The sequence below is a fragment of the Chelonia mydas genome, chromosome 3 (assembly GCF_015237465.2).
Source record: "Chelonia mydas isolate rCheMyd1 chromosome 3, rCheMyd1.pri.v2, whole genome shotgun sequence".
Taxonomy (NCBI): Eukaryota; Metazoa; Chordata; order Testudines; family Cheloniidae; genus Chelonia; species Chelonia mydas.
This window is the reverse complement of record NC_057851.1, coordinates 166,117,352-166,130,339: the sequence shown is the minus strand read 5'-3', so window position 1 is coordinate 166,130,339 and position 12,988 is coordinate 166,117,352. Positions and strand designations below refer to the sequence as shown.

The window sequence follows — 12,988 nt, the reverse complement described above, 5'->3', positions numbered from 1 at the left end:
AGAGCATGAAATCAAACAAGTCAAGAGGAGTGCAACACTGTTCTCAGCAGACACAGCCCAGTTGTATGTTATGCAACAGACAGTGCCTGATTTACAGCAAGGCCTATTTCCAGGACATCATCCTTAGAGACATTAAGATTTAGCACACATCAGTTTAAGTGTAATTATCAGTTAATTGAAAATAAAAAATAAATAAAGAGAGCTAAATAAGAAAGATAACTGGCTAGTGGACAGTTTATTGGTTCAATTAAATGAAAACTGTACAACTTAAAAAAAGATCAAACTCCAAAGGGCAGAATTCTGCTGTGTTACCTCAAATAAATCTAGAGTATCTCTGTTGAAAAGTTCATCAGATTTGCACTTGTGTAACTCAGGAGAATATGTTAAAGATCATAGTTGAGCCAACTGAAATATACAAAAACAAGTTTTCCTATGGAAATTGTATTTTCCAGTGTTATGCTCATATATGCAAAAAAAACCTATAAAGTAATATTTTAAATTGAAGTTATTATTAAAAACAGCTTGTACCAATATCCTACATTTCCCTTTTCCACGCCCTAAAATAACCCCACTTCAGTCCCATACAAACACTGAAAAAAAATTAAAATGATCCAGATGTTGAAAACATTAATCCTGACAATCTTTTGGCTCTGAAGCAGTTTAAGATAATGATTCCTTGGCTATTACACTAATGGAGGAAGGAGAGGGGAGTTAAAAGGCCACCAACACATTAGGCCGGATTACTCAATTCTCTTCTGTGACCAGTTAACCCTCTCTCATTGTCTAATATATGGGCTCGAAACAGTGACTGAAGTGTGCAGATGTTTAAAAAGTGGCCTTGCTGCTGGGAACACCCAAGTCTCTGCATATTGTGCAAATCCCAGCCGAGCAGCACTCAGATTGGGCTAGTTAAACTCACACCAGTAATCACTTTTCAGGGGTGGATTAAAATTATCTGGGGCCATGAAAACTTCAGAGTTCCATGAGACATTATCTGTGCAACCCCTGCCTATAATTCAGACCTGGTCTCTTTTCGGATCTTCCCCCACTCTCTTCGTTCTGCCAAAGATACTAGCCTCAGTACCCCTGTCACCTCTTTTGTCCATAGGCCTCATCTACCCTGCCCCTTCTTCTTGGAACTCCTTCCCCAAACCTGTTTGCCATGCGAGCTCTCCTAGCCACATGCGATCCCTCCTAAGACTGATGAATGCTACACAGTCAACAATAAGTAGAAGGAATGAACGGGACCATCTAAATATGTACATGCTTTACCAAGTGATCATGTGATCTTGCTGTCCCCCTTGTCTTTTCCTTCCCCTCCCCTTTCTCTGGGCCTTGTGTGCGTCTGTCCCTTACCAGTAGTGGCATGTGCAACCAAGACTATGCTTTTCTGGGCAGGGACTGTGTTGTTACTAGCACACTTCCGGGCACTTGAAAAAATAATAAATGTCTAAATAATAAATTCTATTGGAAGGGTCAAAGTGTCTATAGATACGATAGATTTTTCTACTAAGTTCTATATGACTTTTCCATTAGGCTGGCAGACATAATAGCAGATCCTGTGCTAGTGCACTGTCCCTCCTAGTGCCCTACAGGGGGCATGAAAGATGTGGCCATACTAACCCCCTATCCTACCCCTCCATCTGGCTGCACCTGTGGGGGAAGGCTGCACCATTTACAGTAAGGGCACAGCATGCAGACTCACCAGCTCTAGAAGAGACTGAGTTCAAAGCACAATCTGCCGTTAAGCAAACAGGCTCTTCTTCATGGAGGCTTGGCCTCATGGCCACGTTTGGAGGTTTGTTGTTTGGTTATTTTTCAGTTATTGATAAGCAAAAAAACCCTTCAAGAGTGTATTTTGGGTCCACTTGCCCACTGTTCAAAAATGGCTAAAAAGATTCACTTCAAACTTTAAAAAAAAAAAAAAAAATCTAAAATTCAGTTGTAAAAAGAGCTGAGACTGAATAGAGTCTGTGTCCGAGAGGAAATTCTTTTCACAAAGATATAAGCATGAGAAGACAAGGTGTTTGAAGAGAGGGCCAGATGTCAGTCTATCTGTAGCATTCTGGCTGCAAGAGATAATAGAAGCACAGTTTAAAAGACAGAATGTAAATTACCTAAAAAGAAGGATGGGTGGGTGGGGTTAAGTCCAAAAACTGGGAGTCAGGTGACCTGCTGGCTCATCCACTGACTGTATGTATGGCAGGGGCAAGCCATTTAATCATTCCTTAGTGATTGAGCGGGCCACCTAAAACTCTAGGTTATGAACTGGGTACCCAAAATTGTGGCACCCATAACTAATAATGTAAAAGTTGGCCTTAATCTTTCTGAGCCTTTGAGATGAGCCTTTGGGAGACTGTCCACTGACCTTAACTGGCTTTGGATCAGGTCTCATGTGTACCGGTTTCCCAGCTGTAAAGTAAGGATCGTGCTTACCTAAACCCCAGGCATCTGGTAGGATGAAATTCATTGCTGTATGTAGAGCCCTTGGCAGGTGCTATCGAAATGCAAAGTATTTCTATCAAAACAAGCCTGTGTGTAGTTTGGAATTTTTTTAAAACTTCTTATTTACACATCAAGAAGTTCAGTAGAGTGCAGTTTTTAATTAAGAGCTAAATGGTGGCTTTGTCACGGTCCCCAGACAAGGAGCAGCATGTTGTTGCACTGTCCTAGGAAGCAGATTGTGACTCACTGATTCACAGTCTCCCTCCCAGTTTTCCCCGGCTCCAGCCATGTGCCAGGTCTATACCTGGCACTGTATAGTCCCCAAGCATGTCAGTGTAGCAGAGCTGACTAGTGCATTGGCGGGGAGCCAAGGCGGCTCCACCCCTTCATCTTCCCCACCCCGCCCCACCCCTGCATTGGGGCAGGGATGTAGAAGCTCTATGGAACCAGCTCTCCCCACCATGAAGCTACCCACAATATGTGCAGCCAACATATGGGAATAAATGGTCATATTCTCCTGCATGGACCCAAAGGATGGGCCATAATTGTCCTAAATTAAGGACATAGGATAGTAATTTTTTTAATTGAGTTACACATTGATTTACGTAATTTGCCATATGAAAACTTCCACAAAATCTTTAATCCCAAATCTCTAAATTTCCTACAGATCTCAGGATTCTGAGCCATGGGTTCCCAGAGGAGTTCCTTGAACTCAGTGCACTCTAATGACAACAACCAAACCCACACCCCAGAAAACCCCCAAAGCACAAAGAGACCTCTTCTGTTCTGTAATACTCTCAGCTGAGATGCCACCAAGGGAGGCAGAGCACAAGCCGTAATCTTAAAGAGCTCTCCTAAGGCTTCACCATGGGAACTGAGCCGTTGCCAACCTTTTGCACATATGTATTTAATGACACCATCAGAGGAATCACAAAAGTGCTGGGTCAAAATGCTCTTCCTTGTTTTGTTCAATCTTTGGTCACCAGAACCAAAGCTTAGATCAGTCACCTTATTAGAGGAGATGAACTTACTGGTTAACTTCCTTCTTCTCTTTTCAAATGCTCCCCAGACAGCAACATCTAGAACAGACTATGCACCAGGAGAATCAATCTGCTGCCTTTTGCCTTACCCACACCCAGGGCTATTTAATAGTAATAATAATAATTTGCATCTCTCAAGCCCCTTCCTCACAGAGATCTAAAGGGCTTTAGAGAAATTATTTAAGCCTCCCATCACCCTTGTGAGGTAGGTATTATTATCCATGTTTTACAGAAGGGGAAACCAAGTCACAAAGATACTAAAGGGCTTGCCCAAGGTCCTATGCAATGTTGTTGTCGCCATGTTGGTCCTAGGATATTAGAGAGACAAGGCGGGTGAGGTAATTGCACAAGGTCATACAGCAAGTCAATAGCAGACTCAGAAATAGAACCCACGATTCTCAATTTCTCGGCCTGCACCCAGAACACTAGACTACATTTGCTATATGTATTACCTGGCATTCCTGACCACAGTGATACAGACCCACCATGCCCTGAAGAGTTTGCAATGGGCCATAGCAAAACCTGGCCTAATTACTTGTTACCTGAGCAAAGGAAGACAGCACATACAGTTCCCGTTCTCACTTATTCCCTCGTCTAGCTGGCTACACCTCCCTTATGGAGAGGAGAAAACATGGGCCTATTTCTTTACGTGCAACATTTATTTTTATAAATTCTCTTCATCAACCTCTTTGTCTGAATCAGAAAAACACAAGAGAAAAACCTACCATTTAGTTTGCAGCATAGATTTAGTGACATGAAAAAAAATATGCAAAGACATTGTTACATGATCACTAATAAATTATTAGCCATGATAAGCCTGGAGGCATGCCACAAAAACATATAATTACACAGAAAAACATATGCCAAAGTGCTGTATTTTCAGATAGATGGTTCAGCAGCTGTACTTGACATCAGTGAGATGGGCATAAATACCCTGGCCTAAGTTTTCAAATTGATGAGTGATTTTAGGTGCCTCGGTTTTTGGATGCTCAACTTGAGATACTTTTAAAAGGCCTGATTTTCAGAAAGTGCTGAACATCCAGCCGCTGAAAATCAGGTCCCTTTTCAGTGATTTAGGCTGGGTACTCTAAATTACTCTAAATGTACTGTGATGGGCATGTGTGAGAGAGAGATTTATATGAAATAAGAAAGACAAGGTGAAATAAGACTAATATAGTCCAAACTTGAGTCCATATTCAGGCACTTGATGAAGTGGTTTGATTTCCAGAGTTATTGTGCACCTACAACTCCCACTGACTTCACTGAGGCTCTGATTCAGGAAATCACTAAACACATGTTTAAGTCCATCCCAATTCAGGACAGCACTTAGAAATGTGCTTAAAACCCATTGCACTGATTTAAAGGTAAACAGGTGCTCAACTGCTGTCCTAAAAAGAGAGATTTTTTTTAATTGAGGCTTTGAGAACTGAACTCTCAAGTACCTCTGATAATCAGAACAGTTATTTTAGTTATCACCCCACTTTGAAAACGCTAGCCTAGATATTTAATTGACATTGTCAGTAAAATAATTTGTCTAGAATAGCATTTGATTGCATCAATTACAATGCAGCTGTCTCAAGTTATATACATTATTTAAAGATATTAGTGTTTATGGGAGATGTGCTTGTGCATGGGGAGTTAGGCTTACATATCTGGGCAGAGAATTTTAGGATATAACTCGTTAGCAGGAACAATTAAACCTTAACATATGCCAAGTTATGGAATTATAGCGGTCACCTAAACAGATTCGCTAAGATACACTCACTCATTAATAAGAGGTGGAAGGAGATGAATGCAAACTAGAAAAAAAAAAGTAATGAAATGCAAATTCTAAAGTAAAAGGGTGTGATTTCCCCATCTCCACTCCAGCACCTTTTGGCTGGGTAGAAAGGCCAGAGAGGCATAAAATCCTCTGTTCCAGCTGCAGGAGAATTGCTCTGATGCAAGCACGGAGAAGATAGCAAAAAGCTGTCTCCTAACCTCCCCCATCATGCCCTGGCACAGCAGCCATGGTTGGGGGGTGGTGGGGGCACAGCACACAGATATGTGGAGTTTCTGGAGAGCATTATGGCCCAATGCCTGCTCTCACTTAGACAGTAGGATTGCCAGGTGTCCAGTTTTCGACCAGAACGCCTGGTCGAAAAGGGACCCTGGCAGCTCTGGTCAGCACTGCTGACCAGGCTGTTAAAAGTCTGGTTGGCAGCACAGCAGGGCTAAGGCTCCCTGCCTGCCATGGCTCCATGCAGCTCCTGGAAGCAGCAGCATGTCCCCTCTCCGACTCCTATGTGTAGGGGCAGCCAGGGGGCTCTGCACGCTGCGGCTGTCCCAAGCACTGGCTCTGCAGCTGCCATTGGCCGGGAACTGCGGCCAATGGGAGCTGCGGGGGCGGCACCTGCAGTCGGGGCAGCATGCAGAGCTGCCTGGCCACACCTCCGCGTAGGAGCCGGAGGGGGGATGTGCTACTGCTTTCCAGCGTCTCTTAAAGCATGAGTTGGTTTTGAGATGTAGTTTCAGATTTACTTGGCCATGCAGAACACTTGGGTGCAAGAGTGAATTTGCAAGTTTTGCTTCTAGGGCCAGTGGAGAGTATGAACTAAATTCAGCTCTGGTATAGACAAATGCAGTTTCCACTGAAGACTCTAGAAGATGCACCCATTGTGCCAGGGCTGAATTGGACTCTGAGTCAGCTGCATGCAGAGCTTTTTGTAATGAAACCCATAACCTGGTGAGTTTTTGCCAGGTTACAGAATCCAGAAGGCCTGCCCAAGTCTAGCCTGAGTTGTAAGTACTCCCAGGCTAGTGGTGGATGGAAGCCATGTGAGACTTGGTTGTTTGGCATAATTTAAATCCTAAAATAGGGCAAAATTTACTGTTTTCATCAATAGTTTCATTTAAAGTTTTGGGTTGAGGTCAAAGGGATCTGAAGACTCAGAAACCAAAACAAGGTTCAGATGAACTAGAGAAAGGCTTGAAGTAAAATCCCAGATCTAAATTTCAAACTCTGGATGAGACCCAGAGCCAAACCCATCCGAATCTACCTTTTGAGCCTTTTTTTTTTTTTTTTTTTTTGAAGTGTTGCAGTTTTTGGATGCCTAACTTGATATACCTGCTGAGCATCTGTCTTCTGAAAATCAGGCTCCTTTCAGGTGTCTGAAGATGGGCACCCAAAAATCACTAGTCTTTGCAAATAGTGTATATATTTTATAATGGACCGAACAAAAACCCAGTCCCAGACCCTGCTCCCTTGAAATTTGAGGTGTTAGAAATTTGGATGTAGTTTGCATCGATGCTCTTCTGTCTGTAGAATAATCCCTCCCATCCAGTCAGAGTGATGTTGATTTTGAAGGAACATAAGTGTCCTGCATTAACAATGCTATTACTGAAGTGCTGTGATATTTATTTTTAAACACACTATTGTTGCTCTACAAATAACTAAAGAAGCTACATAACATAAGGGCCGCAATGGGAAATCAAGGAATAAATATATATAAATAACCCCACAAAAATACATCGAAAAACAGCAACTTATTAATGCAAATAATGACAAAGTTGAGGCATGTAAACCCTGCCTGCAGTAAAGCGGTGAGCATGCAGGCAGAGGGCAGCAGTGAAAGCTCTACACTAAAAACTTAAGTCGACCTATATTAAGTCGACTTACAGCCACCGTAGTAATTATTGCAGTGGTGCATGTCCACACTACCCTCCTTGGGTTGACGGTACATGCCCTCACCAGGAGCACTTCCACCGACCAAAGAGGGGCAGTGTAGGGAGCGGAGACCCTGGGCTCTCAGCTCCTTTGGCAGCTTCCTGCTCATGGGCTCCTGGTGGGCTGTCCTCCACTCAGCTCCCTGTTCCCCCCCCAGGAGTGTGGGGGGGGGGGGGGAGAATCCTCTGGGGCTTCTGGGCCCCAGGGAGTTGGGTCCAGCTGCCCCAGCTTCTCGCCCCCCTCCACTCTGCCAGCTCCTCACTGGGAGCTGGGCAACCTTGTCAATGTCACAGCTCCCAGTCAGGAGTGGGGTCCATTCTTGCCCCAATTCCCAGCCAAGAGTGGGGTCCAGCTGCCCAGCTCTCCATGGGAGTGGGGGACAGCTGGGCTCTAGCTGCCCATCTTTCTTGTTGACAAGAGCACTAACAGCAGGTGTAAGTAACATAGTATATACACAGACACTATATCACCCTAACCGACATAAGCCCTATGCCTTTTGTGGAGGTGGCGTTATTATGTCATCTTATTATGACATAAGCTGCCTTATGTCAACCTAACTGTGTAGTGTAGACCAGGCCACAGACTCAATGCCTGCCAGAGTGTTGGGACACTGTAGGCCAGTCATCCCTGCTGAAGCCTTTTACCATTTGCAGCATGCACACGCTTTGCAGCAGTCAATGGAGAAGGAGAGGTTGCCCTACCCTGTCTCCTCTGAGGTGCAAGCTGGAAGGAAGGACAGACTGGAACTACCTTTATGCAAGGGTCTGAAGTTATAGAAGTTTCTTGAAACCAATCCCCTCCCTCCCACTAAATCCCTTTTGCAGAGCCACATAGACCTAATCTCAGCTTTCATTGTTTAACTGAATCTGACCTGCTCTAAAAAGTGTCATTTTCTTTTATAAATTCATTCAGTAAACCTGATGTATTTTTCAATTAAGCATATTGTCACACTTTATCAGCCAAAGCTGTAAAAAGCACAGCGAGTTTATAACACTAATAGTTTCACACTGAATTTTCAGAGTATGAATATTTAATAGTAATGAACTATAAAAATGGACCTAACTATTGAACTCTTCTAATGAAGCTCTTCAATATTAGGACATGTACGAAAATATTAGAGTTGATGTTCCACTTAAGGATGTGGCATTTGGGGGATAAATATACTAATGCTTTTGGCTGTCTAGTTTGAAAGTACTGTCTTCTTACATTTTGCCTGTTTGTTCCACTGCCCCCAATAAATTAATTTGTGTTTGCTACTTGTCTCATAGTACCATTAGCACATCAAATGTTAAGGAAGTATCAAGAGACCAATTTGCTTAGAGATTAGTTAAAGCAAAAGAACAAACTATACATAAACATAAGCGGTCCTATCAAAACAAAAGCCATTGGGTGATAAGAGACACTCAGCTCCTTTGGTTGTTAAGTTGTAATGAAATGCCTGTTTACCTTGCCTGTAATGGGGGGCTCCCTCAATCTCTCCTGTTGAAGCTGTTCCACTGTGGATAAATAATTAAAAGTCATTGGAGCAGGGGGACTGGATGCTGGGTCTCCCACATCCTGGATGAGTGCTCTAGGTACCATGCTATAAACTCGTTCTCATGTTTGTGCACTCTCTCTCTGGCCCAAATGCCCCTAAGTATTTATCCACAATGCAACAGCTTCAACAGAGACTGCGGGAGCCCCCCTATGAGAATATCTCATCAGAATGCCCCTGAAAGGTAGATCACTGTTCAACTCTCTTCTCCTCATCAGCTGTAGGGGGAACTTGAACCAGGGGTCTCCCATATCCCAGGTGAGTACTCTAGCCATTGACTGAAAGTTACAAAAGTAGTCATCCTCCTCCTCTACTTCCCTCCCTTTCCTCCACTGTTTTGTCTGAATTCACCTGAGAGGCCAGATCCAGTAGGCAGCCTTGGAGCCTGCCTATCCAATCTCTTGAGTTCAGCGGCTGAACGCCCATCTTCCCCTGGTTTGTGAATCACTGCGGGCTTAGGCGGGGACAGGCGACCAGATGCCTAGAGTGATGCCTAGTGTGCATGCCCAGGGGCAGAAGCCCAGGTGCCTAAGGAACTATTTACTGCGGAAACGTAGGTGCCAAGTAAGTTTAGGTACCTACAGAGTTCAGCGGGAGTTTTGTGAATCACAGTGGAGCCTAGAACTGGGACTTGGATGCCTAGACCCAGACTTAGGCACTGAAGTACTTTGTGAATTTAAGCCTTCCTGCCTGAAAGTAACATTATCCCCCATCTCATATGGGATTTAACTGAAACCACTGGTTAAGGGCGACAGTGTGCCTTTCACCACAGCTGCAAGCAGGGGGGACGGGCAGGGCATATAAAGTGCAATACCCCAGACTGAGCCTCTTTGGGCCTGCGACAACCCCTCAGAACTACAAGCCCTTCCCTGCGTCACACTTGCCTTGGCAGAGGGTGCGGTAGTAATTTTGCTGCAGGCCTATACCAACCATAAGTTCTGACACCCTGTTGGCCGCCACATTGGAGTCCATCAGTGGGACACTAGCATGAGTAAGGCTAGCAAAATGGGCCCCACAATGAGTGAGCAGCAGATCCTGGGTTATAATCAGCTCCTGGGCCCATACTCAGACTGACTCTTTCCATTTCTGGATCAGTTTCCACTTCTTGCTTAGAAACACAAACAAGGTAGGGGGTTTTCTCCTTGCAGGGCTCTTCGCATCTCATTTAAACCCACAAAGACCCCCAGTTTCCCTTGCTTAAACTATCTCTATGGTCACCCTCAAACTCCCAAACTATTGCCACTATTCCTCCAGACCAAGAGCACTGTACTCCCTTTTAAGCCTCTCACTGGGAACCTTAACAACTGGAAACCAAGTGTCTCATTGCCAAGTAATGTCCCAAGAGGAGCTCAACTTGCTGATAAATCTCACTATTCTCCTCCCATATCAGCCTGGATTGTGAAACACTGGCACCATGTTCAGGTCTCCCACATGATAGGGAGCACTACGACTAAGCCACTTGTTGGGCTCCAGAAAGTTTTTTCCAATTAAACAGTGCCGTATGTTCTGTGACATTGGAAATAACTCAGCTATCTAAATAGTGCTCAATAAAGCAGACTATTACTGTTAACCAAACAAAGCATTTAAAAATCAATTAGAACACTAATTGCACTAAGTACCATGGTGGAATGTCTTCAATTTCTCTCTGCTTTTATGTGTAGATATGAATTATAAAAATATTTTACATACATTCCCAGCCAAAAAAACCGATGTTAAGATGCAGCTGAGGTTGAGAATCTATATTTATAATTTAAGGATGAAGAACATTACGTGCATGGGGTAATTATCCCAAAACCAAGCATTATGAACCTAGGAAATTCAGAATTAAAATTAAACCTAAAAGAAACCCAAATATATTTAGGTATGAAAATGGACAGTTAAGGCACCCAGACAATCTTTACTTTGCCCTGTAGTGACACCATGCAATAACCATACAAATAGAATTAATTCTTATTAGTGTTGGCAATCCCACCTTAAAGTAAACTGAGTTTCTGTCATATTTTTCCTCATAGTGTCACTCCGTTTCTAGGGGATTTTCTGCTTTGTTTTGTTTTACAAAAACAAAATTGTTCAACAACTGTGCTGGATAAGACAGAATAAGATGCCTTTTGCTAAAATAAATGTTAAGTAAAAAGAGCTTTAACCAAAAGATTCCTTCTTTTGGTCTTAACACTATATAATGGAGAGAATCATTACAAAAATAAATGGTTTGCTTATAAACAGAGCTTTGTTAACCTGTTTATTTTAACATGCATTGATATAATAGAGATTTTAATTTATGTGGCAGAAGAGGATGTTTCTAGATCAAAAGCTGCTGAAAGGGGTTCTACCTTGTCCAAATTTTCTTGAGGACGACTATGGCTGCAAATACGTTGTGCATATCATGAGCCATTAAACTGTGATAGCTTCTTTAACACAGTGCATTGCATTTCATGCACTGACCTTCTGGGAAAAAATGGTGGCAATTTACATTCAGGATACCATGGTGTGATAACACATTCAGTGAGGTTTGTAATTTCTAGAAAAGAGGAAGGAGAACATCATATAGTCAACAGAATGAAACTGCATTTCTAAAATTCACAACATTATCTTTGCTGGGACTCAGGCTTTGTCTACACTACCAAGTTTTGTCAATTACACTTATATCGACATCCAAAAGTTGACTTAATAAAATCAGAAAAGCTTGTTCACACTAGCCCCCTCTGGCGACAGATGACATCCACACTGGGGGCGCCGTCATCGACAGTGTGAGCAATGCACTGTGGGTACATATCCCACAGTGCAGGGCAACACCATCTGTCGCTAGGGGTTGTGGGAAGGCGGAGCGGGTCGTGACACATCTTGGGACCTGACTAAATGTCCCATGTTGCATTGCTTTGTGTCCCAGAACTCCATGGGCTTCCAGCTTTCTTTCGTGGCATTTTTACAACGGCCATTTTCTGCTGTGCACCCTGGCATCTTTGTGAGATGGGATGGATCCCGCACTGCTCTCCTATGCTCTGTTAAGTGTCATGAGGACATTGTGCATGGCAGTGCAGTTAATCGTGAAATTACTGACAGAAGAAGACTTACAGGCACCCGACATTCTGCATGATATGGATAGCAGCAACTTTACATTGCTTTTGGCATTCACAGAGCAGCTGCATAGGATAGACCGTCGCTTTTGGGCTAGAGAAACCAGCACTGAATGGTAGGATCTCATCATTGTGTAGGTGTGGGATGAAGAGCAATGGCTACAGAACTTTTGGATGCGTAAAGCCACCTTCCTGGAACTGTGTACTGAGCTGGCCCCAGACCTGCAGCGCAAGGACACCAGAATGAGAGCTGCCTTCTCGATAGAGAAGCATGTGGCAATCGCTGTGTGGAAGCTAGCAATTCCAGACTGCTACCAGCTGGTCGCGAATCACTTTGGAGTGGGGAAGTCGACCATTGGGGCTGCGTTAATGCAAACGTGCATGGCAATAAATTGCATCCTGCTACAAAGGACTGTGACTATGGGAAATGTCTGTGAAATAGTGGGCGGCTTTTTTTTCCTGTGTCTACTTACGTGGGATTATTACTTGAAAAAACATCCCAGAGGCATTTTCCACCCCATCTCAGAACATTCTACCTAGCAGCTCCTGCCAAGAAAGTGCTGCTCGCACTGGCACTTGTCGCTGGCAAAACTTTTGTCTTCCGGGGACGGGGGCGGGGCGGGAGTTAACACCTCTGAAAGACAAAAGTTTTGTCAATTCAATTGCCAGTGTAGACCTAGCCTTAGAGGCATGGCTGTAATGACACAAAAGCGGTGTAGTGTAGACATAGCCTAAAGCATGCAGTGTAGCCGCTCTTTGTCTCCTGCCAATAAAAAACTTCCACCCCCAACCAGCGGGGTTAGCTTTGTGAGCAGGAGAGTGCCGTTGTCGTTCAATTGCCAGTGTAGACATAGCCTGAGATAACTGCATTATCTCTGCACTTCACTGGGGGTTGATGGATTCATAGATTTTTAAGAGCAGAAGAAACAATTAGATCATCTAGTCTGACATTCTGCAATACATAGGCCATTGAATTTCACCCAGTTACCCCTGTATGTAGCTCAGTAACTTGTGTTTGACTAAAGCACGTCTTCTAGAAAGGCAGACAGTCTTGATCTGAAGACATCAAGAGATGGAGAATCCACCAACTCCCTTGGTAATTTGTACCAATGTTTATTCACCTTCTCTGTTAAAAATTTGTGCCTAATGTCTAATTTGAATGTGTCCATCTTTAACTTCCAATCACAGG

The 12,988-nt window shown here is 43.6% G+C and overlaps 1 protein-coding gene and 1 long non-coding RNA gene across 2 annotated transcripts in view; one reads left to right on the top strand and one right to left on the bottom strand.

Annotated features, from left to right (window-relative positions):
- The window catches only part of LOC122465204, a 74,435-nt gene that overhangs the window by 8,208 nt on the left and 53,239 nt on the right, over window positions 1-12,988 (bottom strand). The gene's annotated exons all lie outside the window — the stretch shown is intronic.
- Window positions 1-12,988, top strand: part of LOC102930437 (3-hydroxyanthranilate 3,4-dioxygenase) — a 52,977-nt gene that overhangs the window by 30,960 nt on the left and 9,029 nt on the right. The window lies entirely within an intron of this gene.